This window comes from Teleopsis dalmanni, chromosome 2, assembly GCF_002237135.1.
Source record: "Teleopsis dalmanni isolate 2A chromosome 2, ASM223713v2, whole genome shotgun sequence".
Lineage (NCBI taxonomy): Eukaryota > Metazoa > Arthropoda > Insecta > Diptera > Diopsidae > Teleopsis > Teleopsis dalmanni.
This window is the reverse complement of record NC_051847.1, coordinates 165,912,757-165,937,619: the sequence shown is the minus strand read 5'-3', so window position 1 is coordinate 165,937,619 and position 24,863 is coordinate 165,912,757. Positions and strand designations below refer to the sequence as shown.

At 28.1% G+C, this 24,863-nt stretch overlaps 3 non-coding genes across 3 annotated transcripts; all 3 read right to left on the bottom strand.

Annotated features, from left to right (window-relative positions):
* Nucleotides 1–20,857: 20,857 nt before the first annotated feature.
* Nucleotides 20,858–20,930, bottom strand: Trnak-uuu. The gene has a single exon. It is a non-coding gene; the product is annotated as a tRNA-Lys (tRNA).
* Nucleotides 20,931–23,834: 2,904 nt separating this feature from the next.
* Trnak-uuu lies at nucleotides 23,835–23,907 on the bottom strand. Its single transcript has one exon. It is a non-coding gene; the product is annotated as a tRNA-Lys (tRNA).
* Nucleotides 23,908–24,514: 607 nt separating this feature from the next.
* Trnak-uuu lies at nucleotides 24,515–24,587 on the bottom strand. Its single transcript has one exon. It is a non-coding gene; the product is annotated as a tRNA-Lys (tRNA).
* Between the last annotated feature and the right edge of the window lie 276 nt (nucleotides 24,588–24,863).

Here is a 24,863-nt window from a genome sequence, read left to right as displayed (position 1 = left end):
GAGTGCTGCTCCACTTCTTTTTGGCATCTTGTCGTCTGGAGGTTTTGGTTATTTATTTTATTTTCGTGCATAACCTTTGGGAATTCGTTGATCGCATTACTGGTACGAGCGGAAACGCAACGGCAACGGCAACATTAAGTAGAGGCCAGGAATGAAGAAGAAGATTACAAGGCAAAGATTGCTGATCATCTTCGAGTTAAAATGACTTCGGAATTTCAAATGTTGTTTACAAACAAGGAAATCAGAGAATACAGTAAAATCTATAAAAAAGTAATTAATCCTTTCAATTTATTTATTTATTATTAATAATATATGCTTAGAGGAATTTTGTAGGAAATGAGTCCGAATCACAGTATTTAAAGTGACAGATGACTGTATCTTCAGTGCACTGAATTATTTTGATATTTCATTTTAATATCCTTTGCCGAAATATTGTGCTTCTACTGTACCATTCAGTAATGACTAACAAAATGTTGCGAATAAGTAAAGGAAACATACAAAAATATATATAATATATATAAATGCTTGAAACTACAAAAAATAAATATAACAAATAAAATAAATTACAAATATTTACGAGAAAAACGTAAACTACAGTGAAGCAAAACGACATTTTTATGATATAAAAATATATGAAATATATAAAATATATAATATATATAAAATATATAAAATATGTAATATATAAAATATATAAAATATGTAAAATATATAAAATATATAAATATAGAAAAGTATTGTTATAACGATGCAATTAGAAAATCGAATGAAATCGAATTTTACAAATTTTTAATGCAACGGTAAATGAAATATTTTTATATATATAATTTTAACATAATTTACCATATAAAATTATGTTCACCGTATAGTCCGGTCCTTACACGATCTGCCTACAATTAGTTTTAGTCTCTGTAAAACTCTCTCAATATTAAAAACAATAGTCGACCGAAGAACCGCTGAAAATTACTTGTCAAATGTTTTCGCCGATAAATCACAGAAGTTCCACACCTGTGGAATTATGAAACTACTCGAAAAGTAGCAAGAGTTTATAAATAATATCCATTATAAATTTAATAAAAATTAAGAAGAAAAAAATTTTTGTTCAAAAATATACCAAATTACGATAGATACTTTTTATATTACCGTATTGTATGTATACAGTTGCGTTGAGAGCATAACTAACAATCGGGACATCATAGCTTTTTGATACTTCTTGACTTATATTTATAAATATAATGTATAAAATAGACGGTCCTGATATTTTTAACTATTTAACACTAGGTATTTTTAGCGCTCACCGTTTTTCAGTACAGGTTAGGTTAAGTTGAAAAGAGCGTACTGACAGTTATCGACACTTCCAAACTGAGACATATATTGCCCATTGTGATGCTTTCAAAGATTTTGCCGGTAGAGAGGCGAGTTGCTAACCTTAATCTTCATGTAGTATCCTTGTTAAATGATTTGGTTTTCAAGATGAAGTTAAACAGATCCGATAACTTTGTTATTTCTCAGTACAACTTTTATCTTTTAAAACTATATATTTGTCTATTCAAATGTTTCTCTCATATCACTAATCACGATTATAAATAATTATAATTATATAAAAAATATTCAGCAACAATTATAAATATTAATAAATAATTATAAATATAAATAATTACATATAATTATAAATAATGTAAATAATTTCAAATATTTATAAATAATCATAAAAAATTATAATCACAACAACAATTAACATACCAAACCCACAAAGCGTTTTATTTTGTTCTATTTAAAAATAAAACGCCCGCCTCGCAATTTATATTTCGTTTTTAAAACTCAGGAATTTTATTTTTATTTACAAAAAATAATAGTTTTTTTGAGTTTTTCGTTTTAATGCAAGATATATATGGTATATATACTTGGATTTTAAAATTAAAAGCAGAATGTACGATTTATTTTTGTGTGGAAAAGGAATTATTTTTAAAAAAAATTAAACATGAAGCAACTGTAAGTAATATTTTTGAGTTTTATTTTAAAAAGTGAGTAATAAAACTTATTAGTTGATTTTTTTTTAATTAATAACAATTATGATCGCTGCAAATACCATATTAATCTAGACCCTCCCGATAATGATTATTCTTTAACATGCTAATAAGCTCAAATAACTTCAAAAAATGATCCTGTTTGTTAACGTATAATTTTATCTGATAAGGCATGTAGCCTGCAGAGAGGACTTATGCTGTTGAAGTCCACTTAAAATGAATTGAATGATTATATCTGCAAATATTTATATTCGTATAATATAAATCTTAATTAGGATAAAAATTTTTTTTAAAAGACTAAAATTAGATGCATCAACATATTCTGGGATCCATGGTGTTTTTAGATTATTAACATCAAAACAGGTTCACTTCGGGATGGATGTGATGTATCATCAAGATTCATGATCTTGATATGGCATAGGCAGATGAATTGCGAGTGGCCATACCCTCCAGTTCATTGAGAACACGAACCTTGGGAACAATCCTTAATGGATTTCTAAATTGACACTAACATATTTTCAATTAAATACAACACCTTAGAAAAAGGTAGAGTCCTACTAAAATGATTAAGGTCTACAGGTTTGCCGTTGTTCTATAACCAATAAGTCATAGCTTTAAGTTGTTAACACTTTAGCTCTACAAAATTATGTGGTCCATACTATCTCTCTTATCTTTTTATCTTACTTACTTATTTTGGCCGTAATCACCCGTTACCGAGTTTCGGCCTGATGCAGCATGTCTCCCCAGTCGCCTCTGCTGCAGGCGCGCCTTTTCCAGTCTCGTGTATCAAGTCCAGTTAGTACTCCCTCAACTTGATCGCTCCACCGGTGATACGGTCTACCTCTACGTCTTCTTCCGCCAACTACTGCTGCAATCACCTTTTTCGCTGGAGCATGGAGCATCTTCATCCATTCTCACGACATGACCAAGCCAGCGAAGCCGCTGGATGTTAATGCTTATGTTAACGATATTAATATTATCTTTATATCACATAATATAAAAAAACTTTCTTTAACGACATGTGGGATATAATTTTGTAGATTATATATATAAACTACTTTAAACAAAATCCCGGAAGAATTTGTTTATCAAACAGTTTAAGATGATTTATAGCAACTACTGCATTTGAAATTGAAAAAAAAGATTTATTGAAATTGTCTTTAAGAACTCAAATTGAGAAATTCTTATATCAATTAAAAACTAATTTAAAAAAAATGTATTTCTACACAAATCTGTCCAGTTGTGACTGCTCAACTGCAATTGCAGGCGCATTAGCCAAGCGAACACAGAGACAATATGCGAGGTGGTTCACTTTCAAGTTGCAGCGAAACATACACACGTACACACATACACACAAATGCAGGCGAGTCGAGCCTACCAACCTTTCATCCATTTTCAAAAATAAACCGCGTATTTTTTCGGTATTTCCTTTTGAACCTCATTTGTTTTTGTGCACGATGACGAAAACAAAACGATCGAGGCAGTGAAGAAAATCTTAAGCAAAATACAAGAACAGGTAATAAATATTGCATGAAAACGGTAGGACAAGTTTCTTCCACGTTAGTTTGTATTGTTGGTGTGCTTTGTTTTGAACTTGCATAAGTCAGTCTTGCTTCTTCTTGTTTTTGTTGTTGTTGCTGCTTTTGCTGTTGCTTTTTTTCTTTGCTTGAGCTTGATTGTATTAAGCTTATTTTGTTTATTTGTTTGTTGTTGTTGTTTTTGTTTTGTTTTTTGATTATTTTAATTTAAAAAATACTTATTTCTTATCTGCAACAATGTTTATTAATGCATGTGCGTATATGTGTATGTGTGTGTGTGATTGTGCATACTTCGAAACATTGAATAAAGTTAATAGGCGCATTCGCAGAAATTTGGCGCGAGAAATCTCAATAAAAACTATCGTATCAATATTTTTCAGAAACATCTGCCCCCTCTCGGAAATACAAATGTATTTGCTATTGAAGACATAAATTATAATCTTTTTTTATTATTAGTTTTTACTATTAGAAATAACTAATCAAATTTTTATGATATAGTAAAAGTTGAGAGCTTATGTATATCTGATTTTTGGTTTGTTTGAAGAGAACGGATGTTATCTGATTTTTGGTTTGTTTGAAGAGAACGGATGTTATCTGATTTTTTTTTGTTTAAAGAGAACGGATGATATTTATCATATCAATACCAATAATAAAATTCCACTATAGTCGAATATAGCCACAGTTGCGGCTTTGTTCTTCAAGAAAAACAACTAAAATTTTAGTTTGGAAAGCGTAGGAGTATTATAATAGTTGAGTTCGTTCCAATAAAAGTCTTATTAGACTATTGTAGATATAAACATCCTGATACTATACAGTACTGTACTGTAATACTAAGATTATATATTGTAAAAGTATTATATACATTATTTTAAATTTTCTTCTCTTCTTTTTATTTTTGTTTTTTCATTGCTTTCTCTGTTCTAAATAATTTTATGACTTGAAATATAATCCTATCTTTCACACTTAGACTAATCGAATCTCTTTAGCATATTATACAATAGATTTTATACAAATTTTGATGTTATTTACCAAATGTTTCTAAATGTTGGTAGAGTTAATTATAACATAGCATAAACATAGCTTAAACAGCATTAATGTTGCATAAACATATCTCTGTATGTCATATTCTCTCTTCTATATATAAATGATTCCAGATAGCTGCCTGTATATAGTTGAGTTTTCCCATCCTTTATTAAATTGCTCAGCACAGAAACAAATATTAGCATATGCGAACGTCATGCTCAGATTATTAGATGTTCCTAATGATTATCTGAAGCACCCGCCTAGCCAGCTCATCTGACTTGCAATTGCTTAAAAAATTCTTATGATCGAAAACGCAAAGTAGAAAAATGTTAAACTGCGTCAACATGTTTTTTAAAGATATGTAACAATCTAAAACCACGTTAAATGTAAATTAAACTAAACTGACTTTAAAGCCAAGTTGAATGTTTGATAATATGTATATATTCTTATTAAATATGTTGACTACTTCAGACAAGCTATAGCTTCTCTAACAGCAATCACTTTCACCTGAAAAATACTGTAATAATCAGGAAGTGTATAATAAAAAGATTTATAGTGTCCTTCCGAGAAAACTCCTACACCACCTACCTATTTTGAAGCCATAATAGAAAATGGTTAGATCCTCTTCTCTTGAGGGAACTCCCGACATACAGGTAATTCTAGATAGTAACTCGACATTAAATTTTCTGTTGTAATTGAGAATGGGAGAGATGTACTCAATATTATTTGGAGTAATACTGAAAAAAATTAATACTGCGCTGTGGCCGTACTCACTAGCATTCCATTGTGAAGTAGTTTAAAGTCTGAGCGTAAGATGTAAAAAAAAATTGTCAAAATTTGTTTTTATTGCAACTATAGTTGCCGAGTAACATAATTTAATAATACTACATTTAGAAAAATATGCTCTAACCACATACTAGTTAAACTGACCTGATCATATTGTTAGATAAATTTTAGTTCGTGTGGTAAAGAAGATAAAAAAACCAACATGTAATATGGTTGAACCACCATGATGCGTCGACATAGGATTTAGTTAAAGACTAGTTAAGTCCACTAAATTATTTTTCTGAATGTATAAACAAAGTTCTCTGTATTTAATGTAAATGCCCAGGCATCAACAAAATATATACATACTAATTAACTACTTACTATTTAGATCAAAACTTATTGAAAATCAACCATTCTGTTTATATATTATTCTTAAACTTATTATTCTAAACTCGTAGCTGTACTATATTATAATCCATGATACCGATATTTTGTCTTTTAACATAAATATAAATTATATAAATTATTCATAATGACTTTTAAATAAACTAGACTTCGCACTGCTAGTTAGTCAGGCACTACTGGCTGCTATTTATATTTAATATCAAGACTAAAATAGTATTCAACACTTTCAATTTTAGTATAGCTGCTTTAAGATCAATCATTCCCAATATACTGTGAAAAGTGAATGTCAATTAAATTATAATTACTATGCATTTAACAAAACTTTATAAAAGCTTTAATTAAACTAAAGTTAATTGCAATAGCACTTGATATGTTGTCATTTCGTTTTATTATTTCTAGAAGTCGAAGTCATATAATGTAAACCCATTACACCATACAAAATAAATATCGAACAAAATGACTCTAAACATACATCCAATACTTTTTTATTCAAAATGCCGATAAGAAGAGATGAGGAAAATTATGAAACGCTAAAATTAAATTATTTAATATTTATTTAATATTATTTAATATTAATAAACCATTCTATTAAGAATAAAGGTTATAATAGGTAAAGATCTTTTAAACGCAAAAGCATTGGAGATCATATGAAACATATATTTCGAATCAGTCCTATAAAACGAGTCGATCTTATTTTTCCGTCTGGTGAGTCTTTGACAGGATGTCTAACAAATCTAACAGTTTTTAAGCTAATAGTTTAAATTTAAACTGTTTATCCTTTCATAGAACAGATCGGTCTTACAAATCATTGCAATTGGTGGACTCTTACTGGTAGCGTCCACACAAAAAAATTGATGTTTACATATGCGAATGGGATTATAATACATTTATAGACTACTTATATTCTAGTTTTTATATAAGTCATAATGATATTTTTAGTTAAAATTTTTTCTTCAGATAAAAATATTTTCTAAGAGTTATATACAGCGGTTATATTTTGTTTCGCTACAGTACCATACTATTGAGAATAAAGGTGAAGATCTTCAAAACACAAAAACATGAGAGATCATGTATGTGTTCCGAATAAGTATCATAAAACGAATTAATTACAGTTTTTCCATCTGTCTGCATTTTTGTCTGGATGTTAAAAATAAATCCAACAGTTTTTAAGTTAATTAATTGAAAGTGCAATGAGTTTCTCAGCTGTAACAGATCCGTTTCACGAATCAAAGCAATTTTTAATTATCTTTAGTACCATCTGCTCAAAAAAATTACCAGAATTTAGTTTTTATTTATATATTTATATGTATTTTATATGTATATATTTATATGTATGTGAATCCGATTTTACTCGACTTCAAGATTACTTATATCTCTATATAGTCCGGCTCTTTATAAGTGGTAAAAAAATATTTCGAAATATAATTTCTAATGTACGTCAAAATGTTTTTTATCTTCTTAAATGACAAATGTTTTCTTTCTATTCCAAAAACTTTAACATTATATAGTATTTTAAATATATTAAATATTATATACAATATATTATATTATATATTATATAAAATATTTATTATACAAAATATATTAGGTTACGTTAGGTTATGCTGGCTATAGCATTACTATAGCAAATCAGAAACTTTCAAAAAGGGTTGGGAACTAGTCACCGCTTCACTGCATCCTCGAGGATTATTGTGACATGATCAGAGATCAGAGCCTTATTTTTAGTGATAGCGTGCATTACTTAGGATGCGCGTGTTATTAGCGAATTATATTAAGATTTCAGCGAAGTCCTCAGGTATGTGCTTCAGTCTTGTAAAAATAACAGCCTACAAGTATTTTTGTCGAGTTTTCGAAAAAGCCGTGTAGTTACACAGCAGATACTGTGTATATTATATTTTAGTAAATATATTATATATATTATATTGTATAAAATATATTGTATAAATATTTATATATAAATTGTATATGTATTATAAAGTTTATATATTTTAAATTTATATATGTAGATATATTTGAACTTCATTATAAATATTATAAATTATATATATATTTGTATAAAACATATTTCATATATATTTGTATAAAACATATTTCATATATATTTAAATAAAATATATATTGCATAAAACAAATTTTAATGTATCTTATACAAAATATATTTCACATGATAAATTTTACGATTAAATATGATATATATCATTACTTCTATGTATCAAACAATATTTCGAGATTATCATGTTGAGAAAGGAATATTAATTGAAACTGAAGAGAAATTCCAGCGTAAAAAATCCGATATTTATTGGACAGAAGCTCAATAAAAACTGATTCTGGACAAAAGCCAAAAGCAAAACCCGAAACAGTATGGAATTTCTGAGCATATACCCGTACACCCATACATCCCTACATACTTCAAGCCAATCTACTTTCATCTACTTTTGTTTGAGGAGATTGCACTGAAATGTTACAAGTTAAGGGTACATTGGTTCCACAGCCATATAATTTAATGTAGGTAGAAAGAATTTTTGATATTGTTTTTCTCTTCCTCGCTTTGTTTTAAGAATTTTTTCTCCTATTCTATTTTATACAAACTATACGTTCCTTACTTTTTGTTATTGGATTTCGGTTTTTGTTTTTTTTTTTGTTTTTATGAAATTTAGAAATTTTGGGTTCAACGATACGCGCAAAGCAGAGCGCAGCTGAATGAACTGAACTGACTCAACTGACTGAACTGCGACGAAAGAAAAGGTCTTCGGTGGATAGGATACGTCGCATACGTCGAGCACTATTTTTTGTCAGTTAATTCATGCGATATATGTAACAGCAGAACAGCATTGCACATTTAAGGGCGGTCGATTTGATATCATTTTAAACTGAATTTTTAGAGCCACTAACCATAAATTATGTACATTTCATTTTTATTTTTTTTTATTTTTTTGTGATGTTTTGTCTCCTATCTCATTATTGTATAAAGGTTCTTTCATTGTTTTTTTTTTTTTGTATTTATCGAGAAACAAATCATTTATGTTTACGTGTATATGAAGTCAAAAAAATTAATTCAATGGATTTTTTATTTCCATACGAAGTTATTAGCAATTTTACCAAAAAAGCACAATATTTTTATGTAAAATTTAATAGCACTACTAAACATATCTTCTCAATAAGAATAAGAATAAATTAATATAATAATAATGCTAAATAGTTAGCATGTCATTGGATTTACATATTAGTAGTAACTAATTAAATACAACATTAATTACAACAAAATGTTTATTTCAGATTACTTTATTTTATTTTTTTTTTGTGTAAAAATTATTTATCTATTTGATTATTATAGTAAGCATAAAAAATTTCTCTCTCAAATTAGGTCATTTTTATTTAAGAAATGCTGAACAAAACTGATACCGCTTAAATGTGTTTTTAATCTACAAAAGTATCTTCAAATCAGGTTACCACATCTTCGCTTCAAACTAGTAACTTTTATAGTCTAGAATTTATTATATGCAAATAACGATCTCATAGAATTTTGAGTGTCATTTTTATTTCGAATTTTATTATGTAAATATTTTCTTTTTAGCACTCAAACTTAAATTTTATTTTATCAAATAAAATATTTAAACTTTCTTTTTGATGACGTTTTTTATTTTTTTTTTACATAAAAATGTGCGGAATATATCTGATATATTTATCTATATTTATCTATATTGAATATTTATCTATAATATAATTAAGAAAGTAGTGCCAATAGCAGTTGTAATTCTTATTTGTTGTAAGTTTAGAAAAAAATAATCAAAATAGATAAATAAATAAAATAATTAAGGTCTCACATGCGTTAAATAAGATAAAAACATTTATAAACAATGTATACATAATTATATACAATTAAAAATTTTTACACACATTTTTATGCGAAATATATATATACTCTAAACACATATACAAGGAAAAGTGCACCAAAAATGTTATATCGTCTAACCGAAGGAACTGTAGAACATTAATTGGTGTGTTGACAGGTCACTGTCTGGTCGGTCGCATCACATGCCCGAAAACTAAGCCTAACTCACAGCGATGCTTGTAGGAAATGCAACGACCCGAATGCAAAGGAAACTCTGGAGCATCTACTGTGTAATTGCCCGGCTATTTCGAGAACTCGACAAAAAGACTTGGGGGCTGTCAGTTTCACAGGACTGGAGCACATACCTGAGGTTTCTGTTAGAATCCTAATAAATTTGGCTAATGAAACGCGCATCCTAAGTGATTCGCTAAAATAAGACTCTGATCTGGTATCGCAATGAACCTTAATGGTCTACGTATGGCCTTATTGGTCTGCCAGCATAATCTAATCGAATCTACATATACTATATTCCATTAAAGATAATAAATTTATATATTATGTTAAATAATATTTAAATTTATTTTAATATTTATGTTCTATTTAAGCATAAATTTAAATTTGAATAGATTTAAATAGAACTAACTAACTAGAATTTTAATTAAAAATAAAATTGACCTAAAAGAATACAAAATACATTAAAAATATATAATTTCCAATTAATATAACAAATATATATATTATATCATATAACAATATATATCATATATATGATATAATATATATATTATATTATATGTAATATTCGATATAATATTAATTTTAATCAAAGAAAATCTTTGCATTTAGAAGTACATTTCAAAGAAAATAGAGTTCCAGACTATCAATGGATAAAACACTACGGTCGTAAAAGATATATTGTGCTAACAGCTTATACTTAATACAGCTTACAGCTTAATAGGACATATTTAGCTTCTCATATTAACTCCCAGATACAAACCGTTGATAAGTTTTTGATGTCAACTTGATGCACGAGCACCTGGCCAGAAATCGTACTGTTGACACAAAACAAGAAAAAACAGTTTACTCACAGAACATGATATAATGAAGTTCTAAAATTTTAGTTGACCAAACACTACGACCGTAAAATATACTATATGAATATCAGACTACAAGCCGTTGCTGATTGGTCTCAAGCAGGAAGAAGGTTATGAAAATATAAGTGAATAACCATTACGGATACAAGTTACTAAAAGTATTAGAATAGTTTGAGATATCACAAAAATGATAGTTATAATGTATGCAGCTGGTGCAATTTAGAGACCAATACCTCAAAAACTGACCTATATTGAAGCATAGTATACGGAGAAAATTTGCTCAAAACATTTAGTTTAACTCAAATGGAAGTGCCGGGAAATTAGCTCTTTAGCCGAGATAAAATATTAATCTTTACTTGACTGTTCAAACTATCGATAAGTATGTTCTGTTAATAGTTTGATTTCATTCTATTATTTCACTTTTTGCATCGTTATTATTCTATAACAGTGCAATTTAAATTACATGAAATTTATGACGTCACGTAATGTAATAATATATACGAAATGTAATAATTTTTAATATAACGACTTTATGTGGGTTATGTATGGACCTCTCTATTTCTATTCCTATAAGTGATTTATATGTTCTTGTTAAGTGCAAAGATCTGCAGTGTTCTAGTTTTGTGTTTACTCTACTGTACCGCATATTGAATTATCATACATACATTTTTTATTAGAAATACTCTCAAATGGTTGTGCTTTTTTATCTTTAATGTTTTTTGTATACATTTTTCATATTACACTAGGCTATTAATATATGTGATATGCCTCTCCGGAAATTTTAATCTATTGTGCAATTTTTAATTTAAAGAAATCGTAATAAAGCACAGTTGGTAATTATTTAAATACTTTTGGAGTATTTTTAAAATTTTATATACTAAATTATTCTAATTAGTTACAGAATACAAAAATAATAAAAAAACTTAAAACTTTAAAATTAAAAAAAATGTTGTAGTTCATTACTTTTCGAAACCTCTCTATCAATATTAAAAAAATTAATAAAAAAATATGAAACATATATTATACATTTTATGTATATATTATAAAATATAATAAAAAAATAAATTTATAAAAAAATTTATAAATAAACTATTTCACAAATGTTTTAGCAAAAGAAGTGTTGAACTTTTAAAATAATTTTAGTTGAAACGCTATATTTTTAAAATAAAAATATAAAAATATTGAAAATAATTTAAAGATACTTCGTTCTTTATATAGAACAGGGTCTTTCAATTTCTTTGATTAATTTCAATTATTATTACTACAAAAGTTTGCTCAAAAATCGTGAAAATTTGAAGGAACTGAAAATACTTTATATTAAAATTTTAATAATAATTTTGTTTAACTTTTAACTCACAATATTATAGGTATATGTGTAAATATATATAATTTCCAAGACCACAGATGACGGGTATTTGTCAATACTCGAAACAGCTGTATAGTCAGCCCAAAATTCAATTAATTAAAATAATATAAAAATGAATTTTTATTTTTGTAATTCACTACTGTTCTAAAAACCTCTTCATGATATATATACATATATATTTCGCTTAATAAATGATAAAAATATTATATACACTTTAAGCATTGTAAGATGGGTGCGGCTATCTTTAGAATCTTATTGCACTTAAGGAATATGCAGCTTTACTCTATTAATTTTAACTTTAACCTAATTTAATGCTGGAAGAGTTGTCGTTGCTTCAGCAGAATCTCAGAAGCGACCCATAATGCAGAGTGTATGTAGCTGTAGTAGTTTTAATTCATCGAAAACAATGTTTTTTTTTTGTGTGATAATATGGACGCACAATTGTGCCAACCCCGCATCCTATGCTCACGCACTCAGTTGGCAGACGCACTTTTGTCTAAATGACCTTACCTAAAAAATGGGTTCTTCATATAAAACTCGCTCGGGTTTGTCGTAATATGTGTGCTGCGCCATATTGCACACAAGCTGCTTATACATGTGTGCATCGTACACGCACCAACTCACACACTTGCACATACTAAGCGAGACATACGAAGCGTAGCGGTTGTAAGTACAATTGGATGAAATAGACGTGGAGATAAAAGTGTCAAATGGCAGGGTTGCAAAAAGTTCATTTTATTTATTATATTTTTTTTTGCTATTAACACCCATCGTGATGATTTCTAAATTGAAGACAGGTGTTTCGGATAAAAAGTGAATATGTGCCACAATTTTATTTAACACACTCAAAACCGAGTTTGAAGATCTCTATAACTTGCTTTATATTATATATCGAGTGCTGTACTAAAATAAAATATTCGATTTAATTAAAAAATTAATTATCATATTTTAATTATGTTTAAGAAATATTGACTCTAACCTCACTACGCCCAAAAACTTCAAATATGTCTTGTGTGTATATGTTTTGAAAACCCAACCAAAAAAAAAAAAACTCATTGTGATTTTGAAATCATATCACGAATTTCAGCAGCAAACAAAAATGGGTTAAAATGTTTATGTATAATGCGCTTTGGGTGGAACTTGTTCATGGTGCTTTCGTCGTCGTCATTATTATCACTGCTGCGAAGAAAGCACTGTAATACCCAAAAATGCTACACATTACAAAATTATTATGAAAAGTGGATGAAAAGCGTTTATGTATTTCCGGGAAAACTACAGACATCGGCAATGGGGACACATAGCAAAAGGCGTAGCGCATGCGCTAATTAAAACTTCTCCCAACATTTTATTTCATACGCTTTTTTATTTGATTATTTGAAATCATATTCACTTCGTTTTTTGCAAATATTTTTAAACAAACATTTTTAAACTGAAAACAATTTTTATTATTTTTTTAAAAGTAACTTACCACATTAAAATCACCAAATCGAATCGTAATAGTAAAGAAAATCCTTTGAATTTGCCGTCTTACATTTAAAATGTTTTCCAAAATCCGTCAATTTTCCTTGGTTGCAATTAAATAAAATTTTTGTTAAAAAAAAAAAAATTACTTCTGCATTTTCATTGATTCACATTAATTTTTTTTAATTTTAAACCGTTTTTGCATAATTTTACATTTGTTTATTAAATCATTAAAAAATGTCTGCCACACAATATTTGGATGTCTCAGGACATCCACTCTCTCTTTTCCACTTTTGATCTTTGCTGTCCGTCTACGTACCATCTTCTTCAATGTTGACTATTCAACTAAAATGAAAATTCATTCCAAACCTAAAAAGACGTACAAGAATTGCTTGTGCAAATCCAGTTTAGACACTCGTTTGGTGTGTGTGTGTGGAATGTATTTGCTTAAATCCACACACGCATACCACATCACACGTTCATACATACATGCAATTGTGTATGTATGATGTGTTTCTGGGTATTGGGTATTGGGTATTGTGTATGCTGGCAGTGAGGAAATTTAATTTTGTACTTTTGTTGATTGTTTGCAAGGACATGAAGTTAGAGTTTTTTAGTAACCATTTTTAAGGTCTTTTTAGTTCGTTTGTGCATGCGTGTGTGTGTGTGTGTGTGTGTGTACGTGGTGTCAATGAAACGCTTTTATTTTTGCTCTCACATGTGTATTGCATTGTTGTTGTTTAAGTTGCTGCTCTTGTTGTTGCTATTGTTGTGTTATTGCTATTATTTCTCGTTGTTTTTTCATCTTTTTTAGGCATACATTAAGAATGAAAATCAAAGTGGCGTAATTTAAAGCCTCATTAATCAGACTGTTTAAAAGTTGTTGACTATAGAAACTCCACTGCATTGTAGTCCAAAAAGCTAATTCACATATTAAGGATGACATTATTCAAAACAAAAACAAAATTGAACAAACATGCGCGCAGTAATGTATGCTTTGAAAAAACATAAATAAGAGATCAGAAATCAGAAATCGAATGAAATATCTTTGGAAATTAATTAAAGGAATAGTTTGAGTTTATTTTTTATGTTTTTTTTCCTTAAATAACAATAAATAATTTGAATATTGATATATATCATTTATTAGTCTAATATGTTTTGATCAATTTATTTTTAATCTTTTTTGAAAAATTAAAATTATATATATCAGTTTTTAAATTTTATATGTAAGATTTTTATTTCTTTAAAATAAACAAAATAATGATTGTTTCAATCTTTAATTTTTATTGTATACAGTTAACTATATTTATATCACAGACATCTTACAGTAAATCTCCGTCCAGAGAAAGAAAACAAATAAAATTCAAAACGTTAGCGATATTTACATACATAGACTGTATTTTTTTGTTTCATATTTTGCGGCAAAGAGGAGTGGAATGCCTACGCACTGACTACAATACGGCGCCCCGGAAAGTGAGTGCCCGACTCGCTTGCACTAAGTCCCTTATCCTCTTTTCTAGATACCTTGGATTTACGCTAGTATTATTTCGAGATACGGTCCCTACAAGTCATTTAAGATTTCCATCGGTGTGAAGCCACACCGATAGCCCCGCTACTGCTAGAGGTGATTAACCTTGCACTTTATCTTGCTGTGCTACATCTACTTACTCCAGCTGTCTTCTGTAAAGATCTATTTTTTTAAATCTCAGAATCTTTACAGCAAACATTTTTAAGCTATCCCAGTTTGTTTTTTTTCGGTCATTTTTTCTGTATGGTCATATAGTTTATATAAATTTCTAAAAAGAAATATATGTATATATATATAATTGCTAACCTTCTAAGTGGCATATATATTTTTGCTGATTTTGCTGACGTTATTTACTTAAAAACTGATTGTAAAAACAAAATATTAAGTGCAAAATTCTCTATTTTGGATTAGAATTCTCCAATCCTACTCCTACTATCCCAATATAATTAGTTAAAGACTTAGTTAAAGCAAACTTGCTTACTTGCTGCAAACAATTGCCTTTTAACAAAGCATATTTAAAGATACTATTGAGGCAAAATAAAATCAGCAGATATAGTTGATGACAGATATCAGTTCCGTAGAAAACTAGTAGATAAAGAATTCAAGGCTCAAAAATTCTCAATAAAAGCTGAGATCTTTTTAAATGAGAACTGAAGGACAAGATTCAGCTTGTTTCCTTTCTTCACACACAGAATAAGAAAATCTTAATTCATGTAATTCAATTAGACATAATGTGTCTCGATTTCATTGCAGATAAGTACGTCCGACAAGTGCTGGCGCTCGTATTGAAATCACCGGCACACCTCTTATGTCTCTATCCAGGTTTGTTCAGAACTAGTCTTAAGGTATTGGGCGCTCCATTCTTTAACATCTTTAACTTTATCGCCCATTTGGCAATATGTCGAACATTAGTATTGGCTAGATATTTGCAATTATCAATTTATCCGCCTGGTTATAATGTGCTCATGTGGAATCAATGTGGAATCAAAATGGTTTTCTTAGCTAATTGAGAAGAATTATTTTTCTATTTCCACTATAACTACCCATCTACTTACATTCGACGATCTTTCTGACTTTCAGACTTACGAATTAAGTTGTGATAATGTAATTTAAAACAAAAATCTTATGCATATATGTCGGAACTTAAATAAATTTCGAAAATTTCGGGATGAAACAGGAATCTGAAAATAATCTATCTTACACTGTACTATGAATGTGTAAGAGTAAGAAATGAAATGAGTATAAAAGATGGAAAATTTTAAAGGAATAAAAAAAATTGTGTAGGAATGATTGAATTATTAGAAAAGCGGTGTCTCTGTAGATAAAAATAAGAACAAAATAATCCATAGCAAAATATTAGTCCAGGTTTTCTTAATATGCTTGATGTTATTACTCCTTATAATTATAAATATTAATATTATTTATTATATTAACTATTATAATTATATAATTATTATAATTATAATTTTTTTAATAATCATTTTGAGTTTCACTTTTTATAATAAAGATATTTAACTTATTGCAGGATATATTTGTTATCAATTCAGATTACTATATTATATAGTTTTTGATATCAAACAAGTGTTTATTTTATTATTTAAATATTTAATTTATGTTTATCAAATTTATATACTTTGCATTTTTTAAGTTCATAGATATATTATCACTATATATGTATATTTTAATAGATCGCGTTAAACTAATATAATTAATTATCTTTATTAATATTATATATCAATAATTTGTATCATATAAATGATAAATAAATTAAACTAAATATAGTATCCATTTTTATTTAAACTATATTATTTCTATATTCGTACGTAATACATTTTTTTTATCAATATGTTAATTATTGTAATTATATAAAATAAAAAAAATCGCCTTGAAATCGATATACTTTTTATAAACCACTTAAGATTATATTATTAATTAATATAATTATTTTCGTTGGAAACAAAATATATATTTTCATGAGTAATTTGTAATTATTGAATGTTATATACAAAATATTTTTTTTATATTTTTTTTATTTAATCTGATATTTCAAATCATACCCCAGTTCAAACAAAAACATTTAACGTAATTTATATAAATTAAAATGTAAGTATTAATAAAAAGCTTAAAATAAATAATTATCTTATCAATTAGAAGGTTTATTTTAATTTAAATCACTTGGTATTAATTTTATGATAAAATTTCACTCATCAATTTGAACAATTATTGTTTCGAAATAAATGATTTCTTACACACACATTGGGTTTCATTTCGATAATAAAATTTCAAACATCGATTTAACTTATAAATATAATATATTAAAATTTAATTAAAAAAAACAATACAATTTATAATGATAGTTTTGGCTTTACTGAAAAGACCTTTACAGAAAAAAATGTATATATACCAAATTAATTATCGACCACTTACTTATTTAGTTATACACTTACTCGTACTAAGATGGGCTTAAGGATGATGGCGGATAACCACTTGTTCTAATGAGACACTTGTTCTAATGAGATACAAATCACATATAAAATATCATAAATAGTGACTAGCACCATCCCAGAGTTGTAGATTCCACTTCACTGTGGATTATTAACCCAAGGTTTGAAAGTAGTAAACAACTTTATAAGTCACTAGATGAACTTAAAAATCAATTTAGTTCAATAGGTAATTAGTGCAATAGGTAAAGTGGACCCCACTCTCGTTCCAGTAAAATAACAATCTAAAATTTGCTGTTTTGTGGATAGAATCAGCGATTTGTGGATCGTCTATAAACGTCTATCACCAATCCCGAACTATTTTTAAGAGTTTTCGAGAATAAAATTCTAGTGAATATCTGAAAATCCAATGAAAATCTTTGGTCCTATCTGTGTTAAAAGTGAATATTGTTATCTATAAAACGATACTTTCTACCAAGACATTGAATAGTCAAGCGATTAAAAATGCAGTATTGCGTAGACTTAGGCAGATTGTAAGAATGAAATATAACACTTCAGCCGAAATATGTTTGAAATAGTACCATTAGAAAGAAGTTTGTCCTCCTTTAGAGCAGAAAAAGTAAGTACTGGGTAACGATTCACAGCTCGCTGTTTCTGACTACTGTCAGCACTCTGACTTTCAAATGTAACTGACGAAAAATATTGGACATGCCCAAAACTGGCATACGTTTGTAATGATCAATTAAGTGAATAAATAAGAATGAAATATATTAAATAATAATTATGTTCAGAAATATGTTGATATAAATACATTTTTTAAAATTGGAATATGGAATATTTCACAGATACTATACAAGTATATATTGTCATCATTCTTGGCATAACTGGTCCGTGATAGACCAGTACTTGCTCAACTATATCTTTCTTTTTTTCTATATCCTTCACCAGTCTTTTCCCATCTTAAATTAGTGGTGTGTTTGAATTGTTAAATACAGTACCAAAGCATTTTTTACGCTGTTCTCTTCTTTCACCAATTGCCACTCTGACATAAGCTTCTTCCGATGTTCTATTGGCAGATATTCTTACTACGACTATTTGTGATATATTTTGCCGACCCAAAGTGTGCTAACATTTCTGCAAGTGAAGTATGTGATATCATTTGAGAAATTCAATTATCGTCAGGTTCTGCAATTGCAAATAAATTGTATGTGTACTTTACTTCATCAAATACTCTTCTGGAAACCATTTCATTTTATTTTTGACAAATAAAATACTTGGGGTATTGTGTATAGTCTAATTGGATACAAATCATTTGGCATTATGAATCTTCCTTTAATGTTCAATTAATATCTTAATATCTTACAGAATCGTAATTACGGAATGAAATACAGTACCCACCATAACTGAATGTCATACTCCCAGATTAGATTAGACTTTTAAATTCTTATTTAAATTGATGCCTAGCTAACATCAACGTGATACTCATGGAACGACATCTGCACGGCAGCTGCAAATAGGATACGGTTCAAAGAAAGCGTTAAGGCCCTATACTCCACTGGTAGAGTTAATGTATCAACGAAGAAGATTTTATCTTTGCTTTTGGAAGGAATAGTCACTTTCTCATCTAACATCATGTAAAAAAAATTGCTTAAGAAATTTTATTTAAATACTACATTTAAATTTCTCGAATATCGAATTCTTTTTTCCTTACTGTACAAAAGCAGTCAGACTCTATCTGTATTTTATAGAATGTCCTTGAAAATATTTACAATTGTAAAATTTATCTATTTCTTTAAATATTATGTGTACTTTCTAATTGTCAGAAGTAAAATATGTGTCAAAAATAAAAATGGTAGATATCATAACCATTCATATTTTTCTATTTGTTACTTTTATTGTCATGAAAAACTCTATCACTACCTGAAATTTCACTAACAGGTAAAAAATACATAAAAAAACTGAAACTGCATAATGAAATATTATTTATGTGTACTGAATAATAAAAAACGGTTTCTACTGGATTTAGAGTAGAGAAAAAAAAACGAATACAAAAATTTCAAACTGAACTGAATGATTTTTAATGTAATCTTGACCAATATTCGAATCTGCCATTAACTCTTCAGTTTGCCTAAATTATTAGCACGAACTTACAAAATGTTTCCATTTTTATTATTTACTACCTCAGCAAAGAAACCCAGAAATACAATACAATGAAAATAATTTTCATAACAAATGTTAATTGAACGTATCTACGACGTACACTGATTTTTCTAGTCCACTTACCACTTCCACATCTTCCCAACACTCTCACGTTCAATTAAAGTATAAGATACGAATGAGTGGCGAGCATGGAAGATACAAACTCGGTCAATACATGCCGAAATGTGTCAAAACTCTAAACCGTATCTCAGCATTTTTCGAATAGCACAAAAGACTCAAATATCTATCTAACGATGGGCACCACTACAGATACATTTCGAGCGTTTCAACGAACTCAAAGTGGAAATGCAAATAGAAGGTGCTAATTTCATGAGAGTTTAATTAGACTTCGAGATATTTTCCTCACCTTTTCCACTTGCATGCCTCGTTCAATATAAACGACTTTGATTAACTATCGACCAACGACTATCGACCAACTAATTTCTATTGGGATTTTGTTGTAGTTTTGGCCTCAATTGCGGCATAGTTTCAATACTAAAACAGATTTCGAATCCAAGTCCAACTCGAATTCTATTAAAATTTATCACTTAGTTACTAAACGAAAATTATTGATACTTTTACACAATCATTTTTTTATAACAAAAAATTAATACTATTAACATTTTTACACATAAAACAATTAAAATTATTTACAATAAAAATTTTTACCCCTTTGATATAACGATTTCCTAATAATTTTTTTTAATTATAATAAAAATGTTTAAATTGCAATGCAAATAACTATTTTTCTCTATATTAGAAACAAAGTCAAAACGAATGCATTAAAGTCCTTTTGCTGCATTTTCCACATCGATTGCCTAACCTTTGTTTGCATGAGCCCCACAGGTTGAAAATGTTTATCCTCAAACAATCTCTGCCACTCCGCAGGACTGATTTTTCACCTCAACGTGAAAGTTTACAATTAACTTCCTTAATGGCTTTCAGCATGCGAACTTAAATTGCGCTGCTCTCGTAAATAATTAATAATTCAGACACATAATAAACTTAACAGAACTCAACAGAACTTGATTTTCACCAAGCACCAAAGCTTGTTGCTAACGACACGAGATACATAAATCAATAAAACATCTAATTGATTTAATAATATATTTAATCAATTTTTTAAATTTTAATTTTTATATTCATTAACTAAATTTAAAAAAAAAAAATTCGGTCGCCCGAGCAGGGACTTGAACCCTGGACCCTTGGATTAAAAGTCCAATGCTCTACCGACTGAGCTACCCGGGCACATGGCGGGGTCGTGGTTAATGGACATTTCCTCACGTTCTGTAAGTTCTAATACTAGTCTAGAAGTCTAGAAATAAAAATAATATCAGAAGATTCTAGAATCGAAAATATACATAATTCGGAGGCACCAAAATTTATTTATTTATAGACCCGATTTTGTCAAAACCTTGTTATCAAAATTTTGTAAATATTGCTTACAAAATTGAAATATCTGTATTATTAATTTATTATATTATTAACATAATTATAATTATATTGTTTCAATCAAATTAATTACAATATTATAATACAATATTTAAAAAAAATAATACAAAAGTTTTACTATATTATCTCATTGTTAAATACATTAATCTATAATATATTAAATATATACAGATATAAATAATACATAATACAGATATATAATATATAAGACATATAATTAAGATATAAAATATAGACATAATATATATAATAGATCATATTAATCAACTAAATATCTTAGTGATTTTTTCAAAAAATTCACTTATCTAAGTTCCTTCTGGTGTATCGCTGTATTCTGCTTCTCTTCCCTTCTGTTTTCTAATTTTGAATCAGGTCAAGAAGCACAATGATTGTAGTATTTGGGTTACTCTTTACTTACTGGTTACTTACCAATACTGGTTACTGGTTCCATACGAATCCATTCAATTAAGTATGCCTCGATTTCTATGTCTTTTTAAAGACTATAGCTAATTCGCCGTGGTTAGACTTTGTTTTATATAGGTATGGTTCGTCTAAATCGCCTTGAATATATGCTTCGCCTTGAATATATGCTTCGCCGTGAAGCATATAGGTCGTGTGCGAGTTAGGCTAAGTTGCGTTCTAAATTAGGGAAATTCTAAGTTGTGCCGATAATGTAGTGATGTGTCGATACGTGTTGATAAATGGCTAAATGTGTGCAGTGCAAAAAATCCCAAAAAATATCACTTTTGATTTAGCATCAACTTAGCCTAACTCGCACACGTCCTAAGTAATACTTGATACTTAATAGAATAAAAATAATTTTAAATATTTTAATAAAAAGAATTTTTTAAAAAATTAGCATATTATTGATTTATAGCACAAATATGTCTGTAAAGGATATTAGTGCTTCGACTTTGGAGCTAGTCCAATACTAAATTTTGTTTATTTAAATTTTCGAAGAAACGAGAGATTTTTCTTCACCAATTTTAAGTTCTGATTTTTTTTCAATGTGAGTAAATTCTTAACATTTTTATTTTAATAGGTCATTTGGATAGAAGCCAAAAAACGCCAGTTTTATGACAAAATTTTAATTTCTACTTTCAGCGAAAAACAAATTTTTATTGGCTACAATAAGAATTTTCCTTCCATGTACCAATAGTCAAGGGCCGCAAAGTAACTTTTAGATGTAACATCGTTTCCGAGCAGAGGCTATATTACGTACTTCTGCCAAATTAAATTCCATAGAAATATGTAAAAAATTTCTTATTTATTACATAGGATTTAATTAGAATAAATATATAATTTTTTGTGTGTATAGAAAAAATATTTAAGAATAATTTTCATTTAGTATTTTCTATTACATAAAGATACTACATAAATACTATTTACTACTAATACTATTTAAAGAACAGTTAGGCAATTTTTTAGTTTTAATTGTAATTTTTTAATTTTAATTGATTTAGGGCCACTTTCGCAGTCAAACCTGACCTAACACTGATTTTAGACATATTTAAGTCATCAACTTAACTGCCTGAAATCATACCTAGGTCGTGTGCGAGTTAGGCTAAGTTGATGCTAAACCAAATGGGAGATTTTTTGAGATTTTTTGTACTGCACACATTTTGCCATTTATCAACACGTATCGACACATCAATACATTATCGACACAACTTAGAATTTCTCTCATTTAGAACGCAACTTAGCCTAACTCGCACACGACCCTAATATTATGTTTCCATTGCAGCTAAAACTGCTTATGTTAATGAAATAAAGATTTGATCGTTTCCATTGACATAAGCTGGCTTATGCACATGAAATGACTCTTTTGTTCACATTTTACATAAAAAACAAATGACAAATATTTCAAATCTTAGTAATTTCCCTTGTGGGAAATTTGTTTTTAGAATTGCATTTTACATTTTTAAATCAGTTGATTTATTTATAATGAGCTCATTTACACTAAAGCACTTTGTATGGTAAATTATCCACATTATTGCCCTTAATGAGCAAATCTGCCTAAACGAGGAAAGTGGAAAGTTGTAAATTGTAGGACTAAGTTACGACTGTAAAACCGGTTCTAAAAGCCAATGCACACTTACAGTTAGTAACACTTGTGTTTGATATTGTGCTTATAATGTAATTAAATGTTTAATTCAGGCTATTGTAGTATCACATCGCGTCATTGTTTGTGTTGAAGTGAATTTTGGTTTGCCAGGCCGCCATTCCCACCTAACCTAACCAAGTTTAGCCTCAAGTAGACAATTAACTATATTTACACTTAAACTTATGGAACAGCTCAAGTTTATATGGATTTGGTATGAAAATAGATTCATAAATTCATTAAGTTAAGAGTGTGTAAGAGTTAAGTTACGAGAGTAAAATCGGTTCTAAGAGCCAATGCACACTTATAGTAAGTAACACTTAAGTATTTAGTTTAGACTGTTGTTGTATCGCATCTGATTTGGAAGGCCGCCAAGCCTCAAGTAGACAATTAAATATATTTATACATAGACTTCTCGAACATATACAGCTTAATTTTATATGGATTTGGTATGAAAATATATTGTATAAATTCATAGAACAATAATTGAATGTAAAAGATTTCAATAAAATTATATCAATATAATATATATAATGCATATATATTTTCATTTTTATTAAAAAAAAATTGAATTAATAAAAAAAATAAAAAAAACTAACCGCCCGAGCAGGGACTTGAACCCTGGACCCTTGGATTAAAAGTCCAATGCTCTACCGACTGAGCTACCCGGGCATATTTTATTCGTTGACAAATTACATTATTCACTAGCATATAATATATTTTTATAATTCTAATTAAAAATTGTAATTCTAATTTAATTATTAAAAATAATTAAAAAAACATGAATTACTAGCCAAAAGTATTGAATATTCACAGTATTGTAGGTAAACACTAAAGTTGATAAACTTCTCTCATATTGTCTTATATCAGTAAATTTTAACATATTTTGTTGTTGCTTTTCACAGTGGAGAAAAATAATAATAAAGATTAATATAATATTTAGAATTAAACTCTGTATATTTGAATATGTTATGCATAACAAATGTAATTATTAGCAAGAAACCTGTTATAGTATTGTAATAAATAAAAATTTAAGAAATCCTTCGAACTACAAGTAAAAGGAATAAAAAGTATATAAGTAAACATGGTTATTGCACAAGAAGCACTTTTGCTACACATTATTTGCTACAAATTATTTACTTGATTTTACATACATTTGTTCTTATTTATTTATTCAAAGTAAATTTCTAAACAAATACGTTTATCCGAATAGAAAATTTATAATCAAATTTATTCATCTATTTATTTAATTTTTATATTAATTTAAAAAAAATTAGAACGCCCGAGCAGGGACTTGAACCCTGGACCCTTGGATTAAAAGTCCAATGCTCTACCGACTGAGCTACCCGGGCACATACCGTATGGTTGTCAGAAAGTGAATTTGAAACCATGCCACTTTAAATGTTATTTCAAAAGAAATATATTTAAAAGTAATTTATTAAATATAAATTTTCTTAAATTGTTTTAAATATATTAATATTATTAACAATTATATTTGAGTTTTAATCATTCACTAAAAATGTTTGAATAAACATTGTTAATTAATTATTAAATGTGTTGCAACATGGAGTTAACACGTGGTATATGCAACTACAGACAACTCTCGCTTATCTTAAAGGTTATAATAT